At 41.3% G+C, this 23,460-nt stretch overlaps 1 long non-coding RNA gene across 2 annotated transcripts in view; it reads right to left on the bottom strand.

The window, feature by feature from the left end:
* LOC148337007 (uncharacterized) overlaps positions 1-7,739 on the bottom strand; it is a 37,856-nt gene extending 30,117 nt beyond the window's left edge. For both annotated transcript variants that reach the window (XR_015843104.1, XR_015843103.1), the window contains exons 1-3: positions 7,636-7,739; positions 7,477-7,544; positions 1,428-1,561 (exon numbers count right to left, since the gene is read on the bottom strand). This is a non-coding gene — a long non-coding RNA (uncharacterized LOC148337007). The remainder of the gene's footprint in view (positions 1-1,427; positions 1,562-7,476; positions 7,545-7,635) is intronic.
* Positions 7,740-23,460: the final 15,721 nt, after the last annotated feature.

The raw sequence follows: 23,460 nt of genomic DNA, 5'->3' as shown, positions 1-23,460 counted from the left end.
GTGTGATCACTTGAGTGTATGTTTTAAACGTGTAGCCCTCCCTTGCTAGCTGCGCCTCGGGAGATTACAGTAACGATGGCAATTAGCCCCATCTCATTAGCTAGTGAAACTCCAGAAAGTCACACAAATTAAGGACCTGCTCTAATCTGACAGTCCTGGAAGTCACGTGCGTGTTTGTGCACTGCACGAGTATATGCGTGTGTGCGTGTGTGTTGAGCTCCAACCTTAATTACATGTCAGATAATACACATCTGCCTATATACGCGTGCACACACACACACACACACACACACACTTTTTGAAATATTGCTTCCAAGTCATTGATGATACCATACAAATGCAGGCAGTTTCAATGTGATTTAAATTATTGTGATCGCTGTTATATTTGGACGAATGTCACGGATGTGAGACGATCATAACCGCGGAACAGGTTCATGTGAGATGAGAGATAACCTCATGATCGTCAAATCAGTGTTGTTGTTCGATCCAACTTCTTTCATTTTAGCTAGGTGGCTCAGGTGAAGTCCTTTCTTTCCCAGCAGCACTTAGAAACAGTAACCCATGCCTTTGTTACATCTGGGCTAAATTACTGTAATGTTTAATTTGGAATCTGCCAGTCCTTCCTCAAACGTCTCCAACTGGTCAAAAATGCTGCTGCTCACCTTTTAACTGAAGCTTGCATGAGGGAGCACAGAACCCCAATCTCAGATTCTCTTCACTGGCTCCCAGTGCACTTTCGAGTTGATTTTAAGATACTTCTGTTTGTCTTTAAATCATTAACTGGCCTCGCACCAGTGTACCTCTCTCTGGGGGCAGAATTTTTGATTAATGGATTGAGAATGTGTACTGTAATGTACTGTATCAGCCCTCAACACTCTCATTTACTCAAGTTTGAACCCTCTTCTTCTGCGTGGTCTCATTAGGTCAGGATTAAGAGAGGATTATTGTAGCCGCGGGCCAGTCGCTCTTTCACACTAATATCTGCACGAGATGCGGCATAATTTCATTTTGAACGTCGACAATGACTCGAATCGGACGGGGACGTCTGAGCATGCTGCTGCTAATCAAAGCAAATAACTCGGCCATGGCGAAGATACTTGGGCATGTTTATTTATCGTCATTAAAACCGTCGACTAGTAGCGTAATTGGTTATTTTTCCTTGGTCGCAAAGTCTTTAATCTGGAATTGCCCAAGTCCCTTGAGGTGGAAGTCACTGATGATGAAAAATATTTTTGCTGCTTCAGCCTTTTTTCCACCACCGAAGACAGTTTTATGTTGTTGCTTTTAAAGAAGACATTTTGGACCTTTTATCGCAGTTCAAAACAGTTCCCAGGTGTCTTATTAGTGACATGCTTCTGACAAAATTCCCCAAGGATCAAGAATGCGAAACACGTTCCACCTTCTTTGGTTGTCATTGCTGCACTCACCCTTTTTCGAAGGTGTGATCCTGTCTCGTGCTGTTCTTCTCGACTGCAGGGCCAACGCAGAGAACAGATCTCGTCCACATGATGAATGGGGACAATAGCTAAGGTGTTCCGGAGAGGCAAGAGAGTAAGCTAGCCTGGAGTGGAAAGAAAACAGTTGAGCACTCATAAAGACAGTAAAACGCGTGGCTGTAGTTTACCATGTGGGGCAAGCACTTCTAATACATTGTCAGGTAGTGTCACAGATCAGTGCATGTGGCACAGGCAGCGCAATTGGCAAAATGGCTTTTCAGAAACACCATTGTAACACCAAATTTATTTTGTTTAATCTCATCCTTAATGGTTGAGCAGGTGGTCCTGTGACACAACTGTTTTTATAGAAGCAATTCCAATTTAGCAATTACTTTGGGTTGCCTTTTGCTATTTTACTGGAACAAGAGGCTGATGCTTGCTACACAGTTGCCATTTGGTGAATATTTAACAGAATCGACAGTTGTCATAGAAAGAAAGTAAAAAAAAAAATGTTTCATGCATATTCACCCTTCCAAGATAGCTTCGAAGCTGAATATCTTCACATTGCCAACCAAACACAGCATACTTTGCAGTACTCATTTGGAACGTATACTTTTATGTGCTTTACCCATACTGTACTGAGCAGCCTGGTCAGAGACATGTTGCTAACCTAACTAACCACTTTCTAGATTGGCATTTGTTTTGTAAACAAATGTTGCAGCCTGCAACATGAAGACATGTTAGCTTAGCTGGCTAATCTTGCAAACTGGGCCTCACTTTAATAGGAGAGCGTGAGCATTTTGGTTCATGAGCTGTTAAGTTCTATATAAGCCTCTGCTGGCTCTTTGTCTTAAATGCTCACTTTTAAAAGGTTCGTTGGAGGGGGGAAACTAGCTAGCTTGCGCTAGATTGAGGGTTTAATATTAGCGTAATGCGACTGAGACATTAAGCATCTTGACATGCGTCAATAGTCCGTCATAGATGCATGTAACAGAGAGGTGATCGCTTTCAAAACAAAATATTTTTCAGCATCAAACAAGAAATAAAAAGTACTGTCAGTTTTTCTTTGTTTCATCTGTGTGGCCGGACGCAATCCGGTCCAAAGTGCCCCGCGGCTCTGTACCGGTTCGAGCCCCTATCGTTGGAGACCACTGACATTGTGAATCTGAGAAGAAGTGCGACCCCTTTGATGGATTACTGTGACACTTTGTCACCTCAAATCCAAACACACTGAAATACAGAATGCATTGTCGGAGACTAAACTGCCGTCTGTGTTCTCTTTTTTTCTTATTTTGTTTACGCTTCTACATAGCGCAGCTGCCGAGGCCGCGCGACGAAGGTGCGATTCGGCGTATGCATCACAAGCGGAGCAGCAGGGAAAACTGCTGCCTGACAAAGTGACACAAAAGTGACTGGTAATGACTACATTGTTCCTTTCTCGCGAGCCCTTCTTCATTCACGGCAGGCGGGGGCGCCGTCGTTGGGAAAAAAAAGAAGCTGCGGGCGCACAGGCGTCGCTTGGAGAACTTGAGGAGTTAGGAAAGTTAAAAGAGGCTCTCGTCTTCACCCCCGCCCCGATCCGATCCTGTTGTGATGTTTCCCCGGCTCGTCGGAGCACAACGGCGTAGCATTCCAGGTGAAGTCATATGAATGTGACAGGCGTCCCGAAGACGTCGAAGCACAAACAGGCCGCTTTCTGAAATGCACTTTTCCCTCCCTCGCATACAGACTTTCAAGAATCGTGTTCAACACAGAAACCCTCCTGCTTCTGCTGGGAGAAAAAAAATACAGATGCTACCCGACTTAATTACATTCAAGAAACCTGTCCACTTGTTGTTCGGAAGTCGTTAGTGTGCCATTTCACTGTTGTAGCTTTCTTTTGTGGTACCTAATTAGAAGTTTAAATTACCTTGGCTCTGTAAAGTTTGGGAAACAGTGGGCAAAACTAATTGATAAGTGTAATTTGTCAGCTTGGAGAAGAAGTGCTGCAACCATGAGTGAAAATGTAATCCATGCTTCTGTTGTCATTATGTGGGCTCATGTGCGCTTTACGGTTCGTTTTTTTTTTAGATTCTGGGTTTATAATTTCATTGAAACGGAAACTGTTCTCACATTGGCCTGAGTAAGCAGAGGCTCATTTGTACGCAGCAGAAAACAATCCGAATTTCAGCAAGGCTTTAAAATTCTTCTTTTTAGGTTCTGAATTGAAATCTTGATTAATTTTCTGCTTCATGTACCTGCTTATTTTCGTGTACACCGCCAAGAAGAGGTCAAGCTAACCACACCAACAATTGTTTTATGGTGTGCATGACAGTAACATACCGTCAACACATTTAAAAGGCCAACTTCAAAATAAACCTTGCAAAATAATACATGGCCATCAATGCTCAGGTATGCTTTTCTTTTGAAATTTTTCGCGGCACCTTGTCTCGGGGTAACGGCTCAATTGACAGCTCTCTTTGGGGCTGTTTGCCATCTCAACAAACGCTTGCTCGTGACTTCAATAACTCTATGACATCCTGAAATTACATTCAAATGCCAATTTCGGGTGCTAAAAAAAATGACAGAATTATGCTGACAATGTATTTGTATGGTGCTTGTTGCTAGCATTTTGTAACGGGTCAAGCATTTGCTGGTCAGCGTTAGGCTCGCGACAGCCAAACAGTTTACAGTTGACACAGTTGCTGTTTCAATTGATTACTTTTTAACATACCAGCCAGGAAAACTCGAATGTGCCGTTTAGGCTGTCAACATAGCTATTCTGGTTTTGAAATCACTATGTCTCGTTGACCAAAGTAAGTGGGGAGAGATTCGTCTAAATGGTAGAGACGAAAATAGCTTGCTGCTAATGTTTTCACAGTTTAAATTTAAGTATAAAATGTTGATTATCTAAAAATTAAAGCCAGTTGGCTGGTTATTGTTTAGTGGAAATCTTTTTTGTCTTCTCTATCTTTAACCAAGCAGAAAAAAAGAAGAAAAAAAAACAACATTATATATATTTGTATCGGAATACCCAAAATAGGATAGCCAAATACCAAAATATTCGAAAACTGCAGTCCGAGATATTTCAATTACAGACAGGGGCTAACATTCTACCAGACATAATATTGCGATAACTGGGAACTGTTTAAGATTGTGAGAGAACTGAATTTGTTCTCTGCTTTAATATAAAATAAAATAAGTTAATACAAGTTAGTACTTAGTTAGTTCCTCATTAACATGCTGAAATAGATGCGAAAATGTCTTTAAGCACTTTTATTGTAATAATACCAACAATAAATGGTTCATACAGTATGTCATTTTCCAGAGCTGATCTTCCATCTGTGACGTGACACAGGCTATTTACCTTTATCAATATTAATGTCAGGCTAAGAAGGAAGCCACGCGGGCACAATCTGCAAATATAATGCCGCTTGCCTTATCAATTCATAGCAAAGGCCCCGGCCTGCTAAACTGTCAGAAAAATCTCAAGTCACACTTAAGCGCGCCCAATAGTGACTATTAAGATGGCTCGACATAACAGGACGCCTGCCAATAATTGTACATAAAGATACGGAGGAGCCGCAGTCCAGCCATGAATATTGCATGAATTCCGACACAAAGAGCATGCTAAAAGGATCAAAGAGGAGAAATGGTAGGAGAGGAGGGGAGCGGCGTCCGTGTTGAACGCACCAAACAATATATGCAAGGCAGCCCCACGGTATAGGTCACATGCAAAAAAGAGCCGGGTCACGCCGAAATTGTCCATCAGTCAGACAAGCAGAACTGATTCGGATGCTAAATAATGGTTTAGATATTCAAAAATTCCATATATATGCGAAAGGCTTCAGTGCACCGCGCGTGAGGGCCTATCGCGAGCCAGCCACGCTCCCTTGAGCAAGTTGGCGGTGGGGCGGGCATACACTCTGAGAGTCTGTGTACGACACTCTCTTATGTCCATTTTTATCACATTTACACTCAATATACTTTTATTAGTGCAACTATTATTTAAGCAACATACCCTTTATGTTTAAAAATAAATGTCAATAAATGAAGAAAGAAATGTATCAAATTTGTGTTATTTGTCGAAAAAATTAAAGCTATGCATTGTTTCCGAACTGAAACAAAATGTATCCACGAACTTGAAAACTGCTTGAAGATTTTGCCGATTTGTGCAACCACCATATTTACCCTTCCAGTTAGGGCTGGGCGATATGACCTAAAATCAATATCGCGATAAATTGGGCAATTGTACCTCGATAACGATAAATGCACGATAAATTCCCCCTGAGGACCAAAATCAAAATAAATGCAGGAAATGCATATTAACTGCTTTTTTTATTGACCAACTGGTACACATTACTTTCAATGAAAAATAGAAGTACAAAAATCATTTGAATAAACATTCAAAATAGCATACTTTGCATGACTTGAACAATGTCACAAAGAACAGGAGAAAAAGGGTACCTCTCACAAAATCTTTTTATGTAAATCTATTGTGCCGAGATGCTGTCATGCCATTTGCAAAGGCCTAGATTTGTGTAAAGGTATCTTGTAAACAATATAAATAATGCCATGTGCAAAGGCGCTAGTCGCCTGTAAACAAAATGCTAAATAAAATGAAAAATTTTTTCAATGGAATACCAATGCCAAATAAACAAGTGTGCTTCATAAGGAAAATGTGCCGTCTCGAGTACTCCGGTGCGCGGTCGCCACTTGTCATCTATGTAATGCACAGTCAGGCTCAAACAGGGATCCATGTTGCGACTCGACCACAAGTCGGATGTGGATGCAAAATGCTTGACATGTCTCCGCTCCCGTCCCGATGTTGTCCATATCGGGAAGTGCTGTTTGCGGCAAATATTTTCGTACCTCTTGTCGGCTACTTTCATGAGGCGTTTAAATCCTGTGCGCTCCACTGTAACTAGAGGAGCTCTATCTTTAGGTATGTGCTAGGCTATCGCGTCCACCACTGAGACGTTTTCTCGTATGGTGTCCCCTCCGTTCGTGGGCTGTTGTCACTTGTCGAACCTTGCTTCTCACTTTGAACTTTCAGCACAAGCTCCAAGTCAACAGCATGGTTGTGTTGTGGGTGGTGAAAAAGAAAAGGTTGGACGCGCTGTTTCAGGTGCTTACGACGCACTTTGTAGTTCATGTTGTTTTGCTCAAACATCGTCTTTATGGAACCCAAAACATTTCCAAACGACAGATGTCCAATTTCTTTTCGGGACAAGCGCGACAGGAACAATTTCAACTAATGTTACTTCGTCTGCAACCATGTCAGCCGCTTCAAGATTTGAATCGCCAGAACGCGTCTTCTGTTTACAATCTTCTACAGCGCATGAGTCACGTGACTACATGTGCTGTAGCAGTCTTAAAGAGGCATGAACATTGCCGCAGACTGAAAAGACTTTTCTTTTTTCTTTTTTTTTTTAGACACCGAATTTACCGACATGCGCAAAATGATGTCGGTCATTCTAATACATTTCGGTAACGGTAAATTTTCGGTTTATCGCCCAGCCCTACTTCCTGTGAATCCCGAATATTTAGTTGCGCAACAACTGCTTCTCAGAGCTGTTTCACAAGTCTGCTGCATTTTTTTTTAGACCAAGTAAAACATTTGCCATAAAAAAGGATACTTTTGAATACATTTCTTGCTTAATTATTCTTTCTTAGAACTGTTTCACGTTGTTGCTTTTTTATTGAACATTTAGTCTATAAAATGAGAAATGTGTGACAATTTTTCATTCTTTGAAATCACAGAACTAATATTTATTTGTTGAATACTCAACACGGATAGGATTTAAAGAGGAAGTCAATCCCACCCTCCACTAGCCTAAAGACAGCATTCCGATTAATATTGCTTTCACTCCCGTCAGATAATCATCACAGTCTCGAATCTTCTTACACAGCTGACATTTATTAATTTGTCACCGTCAAACTATAAAACATACAAAAATATAAATATACAACTGCAATATACAATATTTACAAAGATAATGAAAAGAAAAGCACAGCAGCACCATCAAGTGTAAACATATTTGCTAACAGCAAAACATACCTCGATGACTGCACAATAATCCTGAGGGGAATGAGCTTCAAATGTTGGCAGAAAAGTCACTTCAGAAACTGACAATTAGAACGGAAAATATTAACTATTGCCACTATAGACACAAAATTAGCAAGATATTAACCTGTAATCTTACAGGGGAAAGTTTACCTTCCTATTCAGCCGACAAACAGACTCAGCTTGTCAATAATGTCCGACGGCACTTGCCTTGCCACGTAAAGAGCGCATGAGTATGAACAGTGCAACTCTCCAACACGTCCCCGGAGCAACAAACAATATAATTACTTTCTTATTGTTCCATGTACAAACGATTCACAAATAGGAAAAGAAAACTTGCATGACAACTTTGCAGAAATTATCAATAAAGTCAACTTGCCAATTGTTTGATGAATAATAAAATTATAATAAATTAAATGACAAATAATATTTTGGTAGTTAAAATTGCGCTGGTGGAATATGAATTAAACGGGTGATTGATGCAAAAAGGTTCTCCAGTTAGGGTTGCTAGATTATAAAAAAAAAACAATATTCAGACAAATCAAATTTATTTTTTCTATACATAAAGTATATGTATGGTTTCCTTGTATAAACAATGCATTGGACTTTTAAATAGCCGTATAAATTTAAATAAACAGTACGGTATGGGTTCGGTACAACAAAAAGCAACAAAAAGTCTCAAAAACATAAGACTAGTTCTATTTTTTTTGTAGTTTTTTTTTTTAGTTTTAACAGATAGCAAGATACAATTCAATTTGCTATAAAACAAAAACATTCCCTGTTATAAAAGCCCAATTAATAATTAAAAAACAAACTCAGGTTGTTCATAAATAATAATTTAAAAAATAAAGAGGTAAACACCCTTTCACGTCTGAATAGACTGATTGGCGCAGAAGTGTTGCTACGTATATGTCGATTACCCCCGTCTTTTGTTGAGCTGTCTGTCGTTCACTTCTCCAGACTGCTTGAAAGCAGCAGGGATAGGTTGTTGGTTTTGGGCGGGTTACTTTTTCCTACCTCCGGTAACTGGCATATCGGGGTGATTACGTGTGTTAGCATTTTGGAACTATTACCTGCAATATACCGCACGGAGGTCAAACAACACCGGCACGCAGTTCTTCTCGTTCGGTCCACCACTCGCACTCCGTTGCCATTGAAATCATCTGGGAAACCAAAATATTCCCACACGGCTGAATTGTATAGGGCTGATGGGTCCTCTAACGCCATGTTTTCACGCACACTCGCCACTTTTCTGTGTGTGTGTGCGTGTGTGTATATGTACACGATGGGGGGCCGTGAATTTCACACCTGGCCCTTCAGTGTTCACAGTACTGAGCGAGTGATGGACGACCTAGCTTCTCTTGAAATGTCCGTCTTGAAAATTGCCTCTCAAGTGTATCTTCTATTAATCTACACTTTCCCCTCCTTCGCCCATTTTGGTTTAAAAAAAATCAAGAATATAGTTTCGATTTTCGAACGGTCACCACTAGCCAGTTACGACTTGCAGGCGTGTTGATTCTGCTTAGCGTTGCCCTCACGAGTGAGTATCCAATCGCAAGACGTGTTCATCATCTTTAGCGTAAGGCTCACTGTAACCAACTTGTGACCTGATTGTATATCGAAACTGTCTATCAAATCTGAAAGTAAGTTGATGATGACAGAAGATATGCCTGCACAATTGCATCTGAAGGCCTCGGAAACTATAGTGCGTGCTACTGGTGTTGTGAAACCTGCCTGGCAACACAAGCGAGCGGAATTATGATTGCATAAAAACGTTTTTACCATTATACCAAATTTTTTGATCGTTGAGTGTAATAATCGTAATTGAATTTCAATAAAATGCACAGCCCAAGCTCCAGTAATGCAAACAGCAAAATGCATCATGTATTTAGAATACTCAGCCCAATTGTTGCTGAGCTGATGATGTAAAATTGAGATTTTTTTTTTGTTTTTGAAGAATTAAGAATATTTTTTCCATTGATCTCATGATACATTTATATGAATAAAATGGCGCATTGGGACACAACCTCCAAAATCCGGACCGTGTGCAATTTAACTACCTACTTTACTTTAAAACGAAAGACAGCATAAACTAACACTTAATGTATGTTTCTTGCCATGAAAGCTCGGTTTAATGTTCTTATCTCACATCCCATTTGTGCTCCTGAACAACGTTTTTTTGATGGCAGAATTTATACAGAAAAGAAAAAAGGCATGATGCCAAGCTTCTATTGTGATCTTGTGTTCATTCATGATTGTCATATGCCACTTGCCATTCAAATGTTTTTTTTTCTTCTTTCCGCGCTAAATGTCAAACATCTCTTATTGAAGGAGCACAATCCATCTGATGATTTTTTTTTCTTCCCCCCCTTCTCCTTTTTCCTTTAGACCACTCAGATGGAAATGGCACATGTGACAAAACAGTGCTATTAACATAATAAAGGAATTCCACTTACAAAAAAAAAATGTGAACATCTGCTAGGTTGGGCGAGAGCAATGGTTAGCATTTCTTTGAATGCAATTGACGGATCTGATGGCGCTTCGACAGTCATTCACGTTGTGGAGTCTCAGGAGAGGCCAATAATAGGAACAACACGGGATTCATCACGACACCAGCCAGGGAAAATATGCACGGATGCGTAGATGTGAAAAGACATTGTCATAAAGTCATTTGTTTGAGAGATTCCTCTTTATTTCCCTTCCTTCTTCCATGGAAGTTAGGAATATTGCGCTAAGGTTGGAAGTGTGCCATGTAATTTTGGAAGCTGATACAAACAATGCAGAAGGCTCTCTGCATTCAAATGGCTCTAAATGTCAAACAAATTCAGGTCAGACTTAGACTAATTGCTGAAAAAAAAAAAAAGAAGAAGAAAAATGAAATTCAGAGTTTGAGAGTTCCGGCTTGGATTCCATGGAGGCCTGTTCTTTTTTATTTATTTTTATTTATTTTTTTATATTGCCGTTTCATGTTTGCGTGAGGTTTTTTTTTTCTGACGCTTAATCAAAGGCAAGCCATCAATCGGTGGTCATTCAAGGAATAACTGTGTATGTTTTTCTTTTTTAGGCATTTCGCTCTGTTTTTTGGGTCCAGTGAGTCTGGTTCGAGACATGGTGTCATGGTCTGTCGAGATAGCTATTTCGGTTTCGAATTTAGCTTCATTTTATTCCCCTGCGTTTATTTACGTGTCTCGTTCGCTCTTTGTGTCCACATGTGCTTCTCGTTCTGGTCCCCGGCGTTAGCCAATCAGCTCCTTCCAACCCGTTGTGTCTTGTCCAGGTGTTCCTCACTGTCTCCGTTGACTTGTCTGTATTTAGTTCCCTGATTTCTTTCATTTGGGTCCACAATCCCACCATCAACCTGAGACCTGGTAGTTTTGCAGACCTGCGAAAGCCGGTACAGCATTGTGCCTTTAAAAACAAAAGGGTATTTTGCACCGTGGTGGGTGTGAGCACAGCCGACTTTATTCACAGCCCTGACAATCCTTGACACAGCAAACAAAGAAACTTGTTTTGCATGACTCCTGCGGCAGTTCGAGGCTCACAAAGTACTTGTGCAAGCAGACCTACACGGGCGGATCAAATAAAGTCGGTCAGTGAGATCAGAGATCTGAGAAGTGGGCACTTCCACCATGTGACACCCTGATGTCCCCCATAGCTGTACCATGGCATGTGTGATGATTTTAAAACTATATTGAATAAAGAGATTAATAACAATATCAATTATTATGTTGATTTTGTACATTTTGTAACAATACAGAAGAACATTTTATTTAGGAATTGCTTGTAGAGTTGGAGGTGGGAAAATGTTGAGAATCCAGACCAACTGGAGGTTGACCATTCTCTTGTCGAGATGTAAAAGCTTTGCTGTCCCAAGAACAAGGCTTTGTCGAGCAAAAGAGTCAGCTGATAAAAATCTTGTTTAATCCCCTTTCGACAAAAAGACAAAGACCATCAGAACCCTGTTCAAATATCTGGGACTCATTCTGAGATTAGTTTATTATCCATCAGGAAAGTTAATGTCTCAAATCGCGAAAAAGAAAATCCAACAAGCTTGTGTGCGACGGGGAACATGGGACCAAAGCACAGATGTCGAGGGCCAAAGTCCTCAGCTTGATGACGACCGCATCACTTGCCTGTGAATGTATAATTCTACTCTGACCACTGTCATCTGTCTCTTTGAAACACCCCCTTCCCTGTATTCATGTTTAATTCCGGTCCCACTACTCTTCTCTCTGATGCCTCAGACTGGCCTGATGACTTGTGACACGGGAGGCGAATCAAAGTGAATAACAGACGTGCGGTAAAACCACGGCAACTATCTGACTGTCCTGCGTTCATCTTGATGGGCAGACTCCTCGCGATCTGACCTCCAAGACAATGGTTTAATAATAAATATGTCTGAATTAGAGATGCCACTCTGCATATTTAATGTCAATGTATTACTGCACGCCATTAAAAATGAATGACCACGAAAAGGCTCACGCGCTCCTGGAGACGAGACACGGAGACCTTCTGCCAGACCGACCGAGGAGATGAGACTTCCACAAGAGTCCAAGTCATATTGGTGATGAAGGAGCAGCCTGGAGGTTTAAATCCACTCTTTGACACTCGTGAGAACCACATTACTGATGGGCAACTAAAACACCATCGCGCAAGAGCCCGGGGATGACCTGGATGGGTCTGCGGTTAACATAGAGGCTATCACATTAATCTCATGGGGGGCTCCCTTAATAGGGTCCAGGGCTTAAACCGATATATCAATTCCCCCTCGTGTGGATGACTTCAAAGGCCAGGCCACTTGGGTTGCCCCCAAATCCATCAATCTCTAGCTGCTGCGGGCATCATCGCCTCCTTCCTGAGATGAGCCAGGATAAAGATCGGCTCGACTGCTTTTTCAGTGTTGGACTTTATGACTTGTAGCAGATCTTCCAGGTCTGCCGCGAGTCTACTGGTTAGCACGTGTACCTCACAATGCACAAGTCCCAGGTTCCAATCTTGCCTTTAGGCCTTTCTGCGTATTGTTCCCGTGCTTGTGTGGCTTTCCTCCGGTATCTTAAGAGACATCATTCTAAAAACATACATGTTACGTTCATTGAATAGTCCTCAATCCAGTTCCTCGAGGGCCGGTGTACTGCCTGTTTTGGATCTCTCCTTGCAGCGTCAGATAATCAGCAATGTTGTCGACATTTGATAATGCTCCTGATCATTTGAAACAGGTGTGTTGCAGTAGGGAGAGTTGGAAAACAGGTAGGACACCGGCCCTCGAGGAACAGGGTTGAAGAACCCTGCTCTAAAATTGAGCACAGGTTTGGATGTGAAAGTTGTATGTGCTCTATTATTGGCCTACGATCAGTTTAGTCCTCTTGTCCAAAATCTTCTGGGCTAGGCTCCAGCTCAATGCTCAACGGGACCGGTTTCAGAAGCTAATGCTAATCAGTTAATACAACATAATTCATTGCAGCTCTGCTTACCTTTAGGGGATTGGGGTGTTTATCCATAATACTGCATTTGCATGAGAGAGTTTTAGACAATATAGTCTGGCAGCCGGTTCTTGGCCATCGCCTTAATGTGTCTCAGGATCTCTGACCAGCCTAGCTGTTCAAGTCACAAGGGTGACCGGGTATGTGTGTCATTCTTTATCAAAGCATCCACAGTCAGGGTTTCACGGGGTAAACTCAGACATGTCCAGAACAATGCCTGTCACACTTAAAGAGTGACATTTTGCTGAGCTTAATTTGTGAGATAGTGATATTCTCTTTGCTGTGGCTTTGTTTTGTGTGTGTATCTTATAGTCCAGTATACAATCCGCGTGATCAATTGTCACAGAAGGCCGACACCATTTTGCATAGTGTGATCAATGGCTCATTCTCATATCCCCCCTAGGTGTGGGGCTTGCCATTGCCACCCCTGGCCACCTTGTAGCTCCGCCCCTGTGTAAATTAGCGTCACTGTTATGGGATGACCATCTGGCAAATAGGCAGGCATCAAAAGATTTACTTTGCTGTTTATTTCCCATCCCATAACAATAGCCTTAGAATTAGGAAGGGAAAAAACTTTTTTTTCAAATGTTAGTGAAAGCATTTTTCGGACCTATTTGTGAGAACTGGAGCGAACCCCATTTTAATGTAGCGAAGATTGCACGCCGGCGTGGCAAATTGGTTTCAACATGTTAGGTCAATCAAACAAAAACACGGCTCAGTTTTACAATCACAGAATGATTGCGAGTGTAATCACGGCTGACAAACACGTCTTTATCCGTGTTCCCCAATGTCGCCGTAATTACCTTTGTCACAGTAAAAGTGTAATTTAGCATCAGCCGTCCCGGCTTTTACCTCAACTGACAGCAACCGTGATAGCGATTCGCTGAGAGCACCTTTTGTTTCACCTCCAGTGTTTGTACAGAGTTTATTCTTCCTTGGCTCTCTCCAACAACAGAGACGCCAGCAGCTGCCTTTCTTTTTTCCGCTAAACTCTCAGTTCTCAGAAATGATATCAAAAAGCCTCTCGCAGAGTGCAAGCCCTCCAGGGTTCTGATGTCACATTTGCTGTAACACCTCGCTGATGACTGACATGCGCTTCACATGAGCGCGGGGAGGAAAAAACACACACACTCGCTCAGATTTTTTTTTTCTTGTTGTTTTTAGCGCTAACTTGTTTTGTCAAAACAATTCCCGGAGAAATTAAACGACACATTACTGGAGTCAAAGCTAAAACCCAGATCTGCCACAACAAACCTAATCTACTCTGAGTTTAGCGTCCTCCTGGGGTCGCGTCACACCGCTCGGGCTTTCGGCAAGTTTTAGGACAGGAGTCAGTCATCGAGGTGCGAAGGCAAAATCGAGGGAAAAAAAGCTGTCTTGTCCACGCTTTCAAGCGTTTTATATAAATAGTGCAAAAGAAAGAACAAACGTGTTTGTCACACAGTTTCCAAAAATGGTGAAGCATAGATGTGTTAGTTCCTGAAAAATAGTTATAGTTACTAGTTACTTTATTCAAAAGTAACTCAATTACTCTGTTGATTACTGTAACCAAAAAGTAATGTGTGAGTGTAAAAAGTTACTTTTATTTCCATTTTTAAAAATATTCTAAGTCATGGGTGGTGAAACTCGGCAATGGGGCGGGGGGTGACAATAATAAATTATATCATTAATGCAGCAGACGGCGGTGGTATGCCTGGCTGTTCACCACCTCAATCTTTTTCACCGGTATCCACTATTCCTCTAAAACACAAATGTCAAACTCCGGTCCTCGAGGGCCGCTTTCCTGCATGCTTTCCATCTCTGCCGGCTGCAACACACCTGATGCAAATGAGCAGGATACTTAGCAGGCTTCTACAGACCTTGGTGAAAGCGGCCCTCGAGGACTGGAGTTTGACATCTACCCTCTAAAAACAGTAATTATTCATTTAAAATTTCAACACTGCCCCCACGGTTTTCCGCTGGTACTGCATCACTCGGTCTGCATCCGTAAGGAGCTAGACGGAAAAAATGGTATTCGAATGAGCATAAATGAACCTTTTGCGTCATTTACGAACAAAAGATGGCAAATATGTTTTCAGCGATGCGAAACAGAGGTGGAAAAAAAAATGAAAGCGAGCGGGGCGGCGCGCCAAACAGAGCTGGGCGACGGCGTGGGCTCAGGTTCTGCGGCGGCGGCGGCAACGGAAACAGGCGAGATATGTGAATACAGATCAGGGGGAGATGTGAGGGAATTTTACAGCAGGTATTGTCTGTCACTCACCCCGTCTGTCTGTGTGATCACTCTGGCTCCTTGGCGGCTGTTTCATCTTATACACACTCACACACACACACAGACATACACACGGACACCACACACACAAGAAGGTAGACCTGGCGCTGGGGTGTGCCCTTGCCAAAATAAAAAAAAGTGACAGGTGCTCCAGTAGGAAATCTAAAAATCAAAAGGCCGTTGCTGCTATTATACATTCCCTGCTTATGTCTGCTTTGGTACAACTCCCCGCCATCTGGATTCCCCTTCCAATGCAATTTACAGCATGAAAAAATATTTTGGCATGACAAGCAGAGCTCCACTGTTTTATTCTATATTTCATTTAATTTTAAATTTTTTTTAGGCGATACAGTTTTGCGAGCCGAATATTTGAGTACGGAACAATACTGAATATTATACAGAGGTGTGCCGAGTTCCTTGCTCCACATCGGTACTCTGAGCTCAACGTCTGGCTGAAGGATGTTATGCTGTGGTGAGCAATATGCTTTTGGCTTTAAGTCATAAAACTTAAGTCATTTAAAGAGGCATCAAGCGAATGTCTGTGCATTAGGAAAAAAAAGCTTCTCAGGGACTTTGCAGTCAAAAAAACAACAAATGCATTTTGATTGTTAAAAAAAAATGTTAGTGTCGCACTTGTGTTTATCACACTTTTCCTATAAAGAACACAAACGATTCATGTCGCTCTTATCATATTAATCATTTGTCCATTTTTATTAGTTCTTAGGGACGTTTTTACACGGAGAGCACGAGCGCCAGTCTACCAATATAGGGCCCCTGAGGTTTAAATTACGGAAGAACAAAATTTTTAATTTGAGAAACCAAAACAAAGTTAATCTACTGAGTTGGAAAAAAGGAAAAGAACCATTAAGGCAACCGTGAGTGCACCTTCAGTCCGCTAACTGTAGCTAGCAGCTGTTGAGCTGTGGATGGAGTGTCTCATTGCTTCTTTAAATAGACACTTCCCGCTTGTGTCTGACAGACACCGAGTCAGGGCCACGTTGAGGCCAGATGAGCTTCGCCAACATCTGGGCAAGGCAAATGACTCAACGATGAGCAAACTTCTTATTTTTGTTTTGCTCGGGAATGTAAAGACCTAAATTGGAAGGAAAGGAGGTTATTGTTCTCGCTGACACGACGGAGATGGACGGTCAGCGGTTGGCCACAAAAACTTCCGAGAGGCGACGCGTCCAGCCAAGGTGCCTTTTATGACAGCGACATGACGCTAGTGACTGTCAAGGAGACCAAGAAGTGTGATTTAGTGCCGAAAAAAATATTTCATTTTCAAATTTCATTTTTAAATATTTTCAATCGCTGTCCATTTTCTCCCTCAGTGGCCACCTTGGAACGGCTTTGAATTGCTGAAAAATCCAACTTTATTTAATTCTATCAAAAGCCAATTTGGGGTTTGAGCTACTTTGGGAAAACACCAATTAACATATTGGCCTCTAGAGAAGAATATTGCCTGACGTTAAATGGATGCTAATTTTACACTTGGAATTTTATTTTTTACATATTGTAAAATTACCACCTTCCATCTCAATTCTTGATCTTTAAATAAACATTCCGAAGTGCTTGAACCATGATATACAACATTGTGTTAAAACAAGTAACGCAGCGCTACCTTGTTGTTATGTTAATTGAATTCTTCATTTCTATTCTTTGGAGACAGCGACTGCCAGAGCTTTGGATCACTGTGGTAGTTTTGGCAAAAGTGACTTTTTACATGTAAAATACATCACATTCATGAAAGTGAGTCCAAACTGCAAAGCATGCACAAACCACAAGACAATTAAAAAAATGTATTGTATTTTCATTGGTGGAGGCAAAACCAAGCCACTTAATTATACTTTGTCAAATAGTTGAACAAATAATACTATATTGTCAATATGGCAGCATCTTCACCACACATTATGTGCTTCTTAGCTAACATTGACAACACTATTACCTCATCTGTGCTTCCACCACTCCAGCTCTGCTTACCTTTTAATTTTGACAATGTGTAGTCTTACAGTCGCGTGAAAGTTGCGGACCCTTGTGGAGGCGCTGTTATGCCAATTAGTTCCAGCCCTCCAGAAACCCAACTACAGTGAAGCTGCACGTTCTCTGGGTTCACTTTTCACAAATGCATCTATTTTTGTGTTTGTTTGTAGACCTTATCCACAGCTATTTGTTGAAAAACTCACCTATTCGCTATCTGGGTATTTTTGTGCTCTTTGGTTACACTCTAAAGCCCCTATCTAACGGAGCAGTGCACATTTGCTGCTGTTGGCGAAGGGAGCAAAATGTGCATCCATGTCAGTGTTCGTTCAAGGTCGCAAATGTTCCCAAAATGTTCACCAAACATTCTTGCCGCTTGAATGTGATCAAAATTCTCTTGCGACAAGAAAAGTACAGCGAACGTCCAGCAACCGACATTTGCAAACCTGAACGAGTCCTGACGAACATTGAAAAAAAAACACAATATTTGCTACCTTCGCAAAAGCTTGTAAATGTCCGCCGCTCAGTTGGATAAGGGCTTAACATGGTTCCAAAGCTCTGGCTAATGGGGAAGTAGTAATTGATGTCAAGGAGGTATGTTGAAGTGACATATCTAAACTGGGAGAGCTGCAAGTTTTTAGCAGCCATTAAGAAAAGTCTTCGCCGTATGTATATGTTTTTGCTCTGCTGAGTGGCTATTATTATACTGAAGCTAACACATGACAGATGTTGTTAATTTCTTGGAAATTATTAGTATTGTTCCAGGTGTTGAAGCTGTATGCATTTGAGATGATATTCAAGTGTTTTTCGATCCGAACACATCCATTTTGGGTGTTTGTGGAACATATGTGGTTTAAACTTCTAATAAATCCCATTCTGAACACTTTTTTACATTTTGCAGTTTTCACATCTGGGGTGGCTATATTTGTGTACAACTAATTCAACATTTCCATAATAAGTACACTTTAAAGCAGGGGTGGGCAAACTTATATATTTATATATATATATATATATATATATATATATATATATATATATATATATATATATATATATATAGATATATATATATAGATTCAGTATTTCAGTATTTAGAAAATAAAACATTAACAAGGTTTATTCATTTAATTTTTTCAAAGTTCGGCGGGCCGGATTAAACGGTTTAATGGGCCGCATGTTGCCCCTGGGCCGTAGTTTACCCACACCTGCTTTAAAGGGTGATTCTCACTATATTGACCCAAATGGATAGTTTATCACACCCCCCCTTGAGTAACTAAGCAAAGGTGTCCATTTCAATGGAGGCTCGATTAGGGTTTAAAGTTGAAACGAGAGCTTTTAATGACTTCCAACGCTCTTTGGACTGGAGTTTAAATCCAATAACACACCTTCCCCTTTCACTTTGTGCCTAAATCCCTGAGCGTGCACACAAAAACCGTGTCATGCAAAGTTGGGATAACCCTTATTTTGTCTCATTAGTGGGCAACGTGACGCACGCCGACAAAGCCAACAGCTGACGTCTCCGAGCGGTCCGCTTGACCAGAAAGCCTTTAAAAATATGGCATTTTTAAAAGTTTGCCGTCCGCCGTTACACATCGTTAACACTGCAGCGGAGTGGCTATATAGGGCAAACGTATAATTAAAGTCGGTAAACAAAAGCCCTTGAGTCCTCTCGGTGCGCATTCCTCTCTAATTTTTCGTCTTTGGCTCTCTCTTTGCCTTTGACACGTATGAGAGGAAATTCCCTTTTGGCTGCCGCGGCGGTGGCAGGCGTGGACGAAGGCCTTCAGCCTAATTAGAAAACTAAATAGTCAGGAGTAACGCCGCGGCCCTCGGGAGTACAACTGCCATATCTCTTACACGTGTGATGTGGAAGGACCCCCGGATGCCGCTGGTGGGGGCAAGTCTCACCGTTCCCCTCTTTTGCACAGCTGTCCACACACACACTCCCCACGCTCCAGACAGGCTCGCTTTTCAGAGTTAAAACGGGGAATTTGTGTCCTGCGCGCTGTAACGCAGCTAATGCTAAATATTTAATTCCCGCGGGTGCTAATTACAGAGCACTGGCAACACCGATTCACATTTTTTTCCTTCCACCCCCCCATAACAACTGTAAAAGCAATTTAAGCATTTTTTCAATTAATTAAACACATAGTCTTCCAGTAACCTCTTGTCATTTTGCCCTTAAGGACCAGAGCTAATTTGTGTAGAGTGGAAACGCGCGCTAGCGCGAGTGTTTTCATCTTTGCAAAACGCTCCGACAAAGGAATTAAAAAGGCAAGACGCGTCATTTTCACGAGACGGATCGCACTCTCTGCCCCGTGGTATTACTGCATGTGTACTCTGCGCATATCAGATGACTGCAAGCGGCTGCCATTATGTTATCAAAGCCGCCTGGGCCGTGGAGCTAATCCCTGATGTATTTTTAGTCACAAGTGACTGATGAAGTGAAATTACTATATCAGTGATAAAAAAAAAAAAAAATGGGGCCCTCTCTGTGAAAAGCCTTTACAAGATCGCTCTTTACCGCTGTGGCGGCAATCTAAATGAACTTGTACGACAGCAGCGAGCGGCACCACAATACGTTCGAGATGACTCGGAGGTGAAGCGGAGATAAGGATATATTATGCGTTCATAATACGGCGAAATGATCATTTCGGCTATAAAATGTCCATTTCCATTGTGCCGGCGGGCCGGCGGAATATGAAAACAGGCACTCCATTCAGTTGGACATAACTCAATCAGCGGCAGGAATAACAAGGCAAATCTAATCGTGGGTTTTAGTCATTATAAGTGTGGGCATTTTTTGAAGGGCAAAATGGACTCAAACTTCCTGTTGGCGCCATGTCCTCGCTTTGTGTTTGCTAAAGGGATACTCATCGTTTTCAGCCACTCGCAACTTTAAAATCATTATTAGTAGAAATTATGAAGTGGCTTGGGACAGGATTTTTACAAATGCATTGGGTCAAGCAGCCAGTGGGCGGAGCTGGCTCACAAAATATTTAAAAGTTTTCTACATCTTTTTTCAGGCCTTTTCATTTCACTTTTACCAAAGCAATCATTGGAATCGTATTAGTTGTACTTGTACTGTATTGAAAAAGTTTTTTAAGGTAACTTTTTCATACGTCCCATAGACTTGAGATAAATATATAAAATGCAATTTTAAATCTAAATAAATATTTTGTTATTCAATAATACTACACATGTTGAAATCAAATTTATTTATTTTATAAATTAAAAAAAACAAACATTTGTGCCCATTAGGATTGCGGGACAAAGCGGTCTAATATCGGTTTGTATGGAATTTTAGAAAAACAAAAAGGAATGTATTTATTAGTTTGTGGAGGAAAAAAATAATAATGTCACTGCACAAAAAGCACATATTTTTACTTCCCATTGTCTGTTTGTTAGGACCCTTGGCAATAAAGAACCCACTGCAACAAAGCACAGAGATTACAAGTGTGGGCACTTTTTTGAAGGGCAAACAGCACTCAGATGCCGTCGTGTCAAACTTCTTTTGTGTTTGTGGCCCACATGTGACTTGTTAAAGAAGGGGTGCTGGCACACCCATCCTTCTTGGGGCTGCCTCCCCCCAACCCACCCCTTCCTGTCATTGCAGCAGATCACAAGCAGGCTGTGAAATCCAACTAATAGTCATTATGGGATGCATGGGATCCCTGCAGCCTACCTGCTTGCCAAGGCGGAGTCGCTCGCCCGCCGCCGCCGCACATTTGCATGGTGTCATCTTGCGAGTAGACAGACGACGGGATCAGCCGCATGGCTAATACGAGTAAATAGGAGGGAAGGAAGACGGGGAATTGCGTGTCCTGCACTTGGCGACACATGAAAGGAATTATTATACAACAACAGCACGACCCGGTGACACTCAAAACAGGCGGGAGAATGTGATTTTTCTCCTGATGTAAAATTAATGAGCACACAGCTTGTAGATGACTAACACACACACACACCCCCACCCATCCAACCCCCCCCCATCGTATGTGTGTGAGCTCTAAGAACTCATGCAGTCAATAAGTCTATTTCTGATCTCCGGATGGCTAAGGTTTCAAAGTGCCTTCAAAACGAGTTTCCATAAAGCCGGAAGCGCCAATCTCACTTTTCCTCTTCACCTCTTGCTGTTATCTCCCATTTTTACTCTTTTTTTAAAGGTTGCATGTGCAGACAACATGAGTAAAAGCAAAACCGCTGTCATTTACATGCCAGGCCTGCTGGGGGCACTGTCACTTTGAAAAGGGGTCTAGTATTCATTTAACTTTTTGTTAGACTTGAAGCTCAACAAGTAGCATTGTTCTTGGTTGTCATGGTAACAGAAATCATGATCAACGTTTGCACCACCGCAGTTTTGCATAACACAGGACCGCCCCGTCCAAACTGACTTATTTTCAAAGAGGCTGAGGTAAAAAAAATGTGCTTTAATGATACTTTGGTGTTATGAATAAAGAATTGCACACACATATTATTACGACACCTGCTAACTTTTTCAAATTGCGAACAAACAGGTTTCTTTCAAATCCTAGCATCACATTTTGTGGCATTCTGAAGTCAAGAAGAAATCTTTCATTTATCAGAGAATTTACTGCGGTTCATTTGCATTTTCATTTGGTTTCTGTCCTTGTTTACGCGCAAAAACAAAAAACAGTTGTTTGTTTAGTCACTGTACCCGATGTAAACCGAACCATGACCTTTCAACAAGAGTCGTACCAAAGCATGGTTTTGGGCATACCATTACCCTCCTAGTGAGTACCTCAATGCGTAAAACACACTCGCAGATAAAAATGGCCTTATGTCAACAGCCCTTAAATACTGAGAAGAAGCTGAGCTTGCTCACTCCCGTGGTGATGAGTAAAAAAAAAAAAAACAGGAGTGGAAAAGGGGGTTGGAGAGCTTGGGGAGACGTCCTCCTCTTCCACATGTAGCGTGGCGAGGAAAGACGAGGAAGCGCGGGGGTCAGGGCTCCCGGTGCTAAGCTGTGAAAAGGCAAAAAAGGTTTGGCGAAGTAATTACACGCCGCACTGCTCTGGGAGTGATTAGCGATAGTTGTCTGTGCGGAGTGTTTGCAGCTCGCAGCTTTTATGGGGCCACGCTTGCCTTGCTTTGCTAACGTCTCCATTGCATTTGCATCAAGAGACCGGGGAAAGACTTGCATGTGTCAACATAAATAGAGTGAACTCACCCGAGCTGAATCGTGCAGTGTGTGTTGATGGAGTATGTGTCGTAATATTTAAGTTCCAGCAAGTTTTCTTTTTTTTACTTGGAATTAGCAAACATAAAAGGCTAAATATTGGCCTTTAAATTTATAGGAAGTGACAAGGGGTTTTGGCAATTTTGGAATATAATACACGTTATATCAAGCTGTATATAGACACGACATAGACCAGTTTTGACCCAAAAGCACTTTATTAACATGAGTGCAGTGTTTAGAATGCATCTAGACAAGAATGGATATTAAGAAACTTCATTTGTGGCTCAGGGCGTATAAAAGCCTGGAAGAAAGTCCCTATGGACTTTATCACGCGAACATGACTATTTTGAAGTATTTCTATTGTGTATTCATTTTACAAATTTAATTCAATTTTTAAATTAAATGTATTTATTTATTTTCCATATACATATATATATATATATATATATATATATATATATATATATATATATATATATATAAAAACGTTTTTTTTGTGCAACCACTTGACAAAATAAAATTTTGTAAATTCACTACGTATGTTGTTTAACTAAAACAATAAAAGGCACTCACTCCCCCAATAAAAATGTAGTATGTCCTGTAATGCTTGCACATCTGACAGGTGACGTGAGACTGATAAAGTGACGTGAAGTTGAAACCAGAACGTGATGAAACGGTTTGCGATGCTTGTGAACAAGCGCATAAATCCTTTAGTTTATCCGTGGAGCAGATGTTTATTTGATGCTCCAAATACACGTCGACATCGCATGCACCTGATTAAAGCAAAAAAAAAAAAAAGTTTGAACTTTTCTTTATGTTTTTCTTGAGCGCACTGCACTGCCTTTGAAACGACTGCCAATAATTACATAGGCCATCAACATCAGTCGTGAAACTTTAAAGAAGCGTTTGATTCAAAGGTTGAATGTATTGTGCTGTCAACAAACACCATCTCTATGTATGAACAAAGTCGGGACCAGAGCTCAACGCGACAAAATGCTTGACTTCCTAGTCATAATTATCATAAGTGAGCTAATATGTTCCCTAAGTAGAAA

Source organism: Idiotropiscis lumnitzeri, chromosome 5 (genome assembly GCF_059441095.1).
Source record: "Idiotropiscis lumnitzeri isolate Australia: NSW breed Sydney's pygmy pipehorse chromosome 5, RoL_Ilum_1.0, whole genome shotgun sequence".
Classification (NCBI taxonomy): Eukaryota; Metazoa; Chordata; class Actinopteri; order Syngnathiformes; family Syngnathidae; genus Idiotropiscis; species Idiotropiscis lumnitzeri.
Note: the sequence above shows the minus strand (reverse complement) of the source record. Positions and strands in the feature narration are given on the sequence as shown.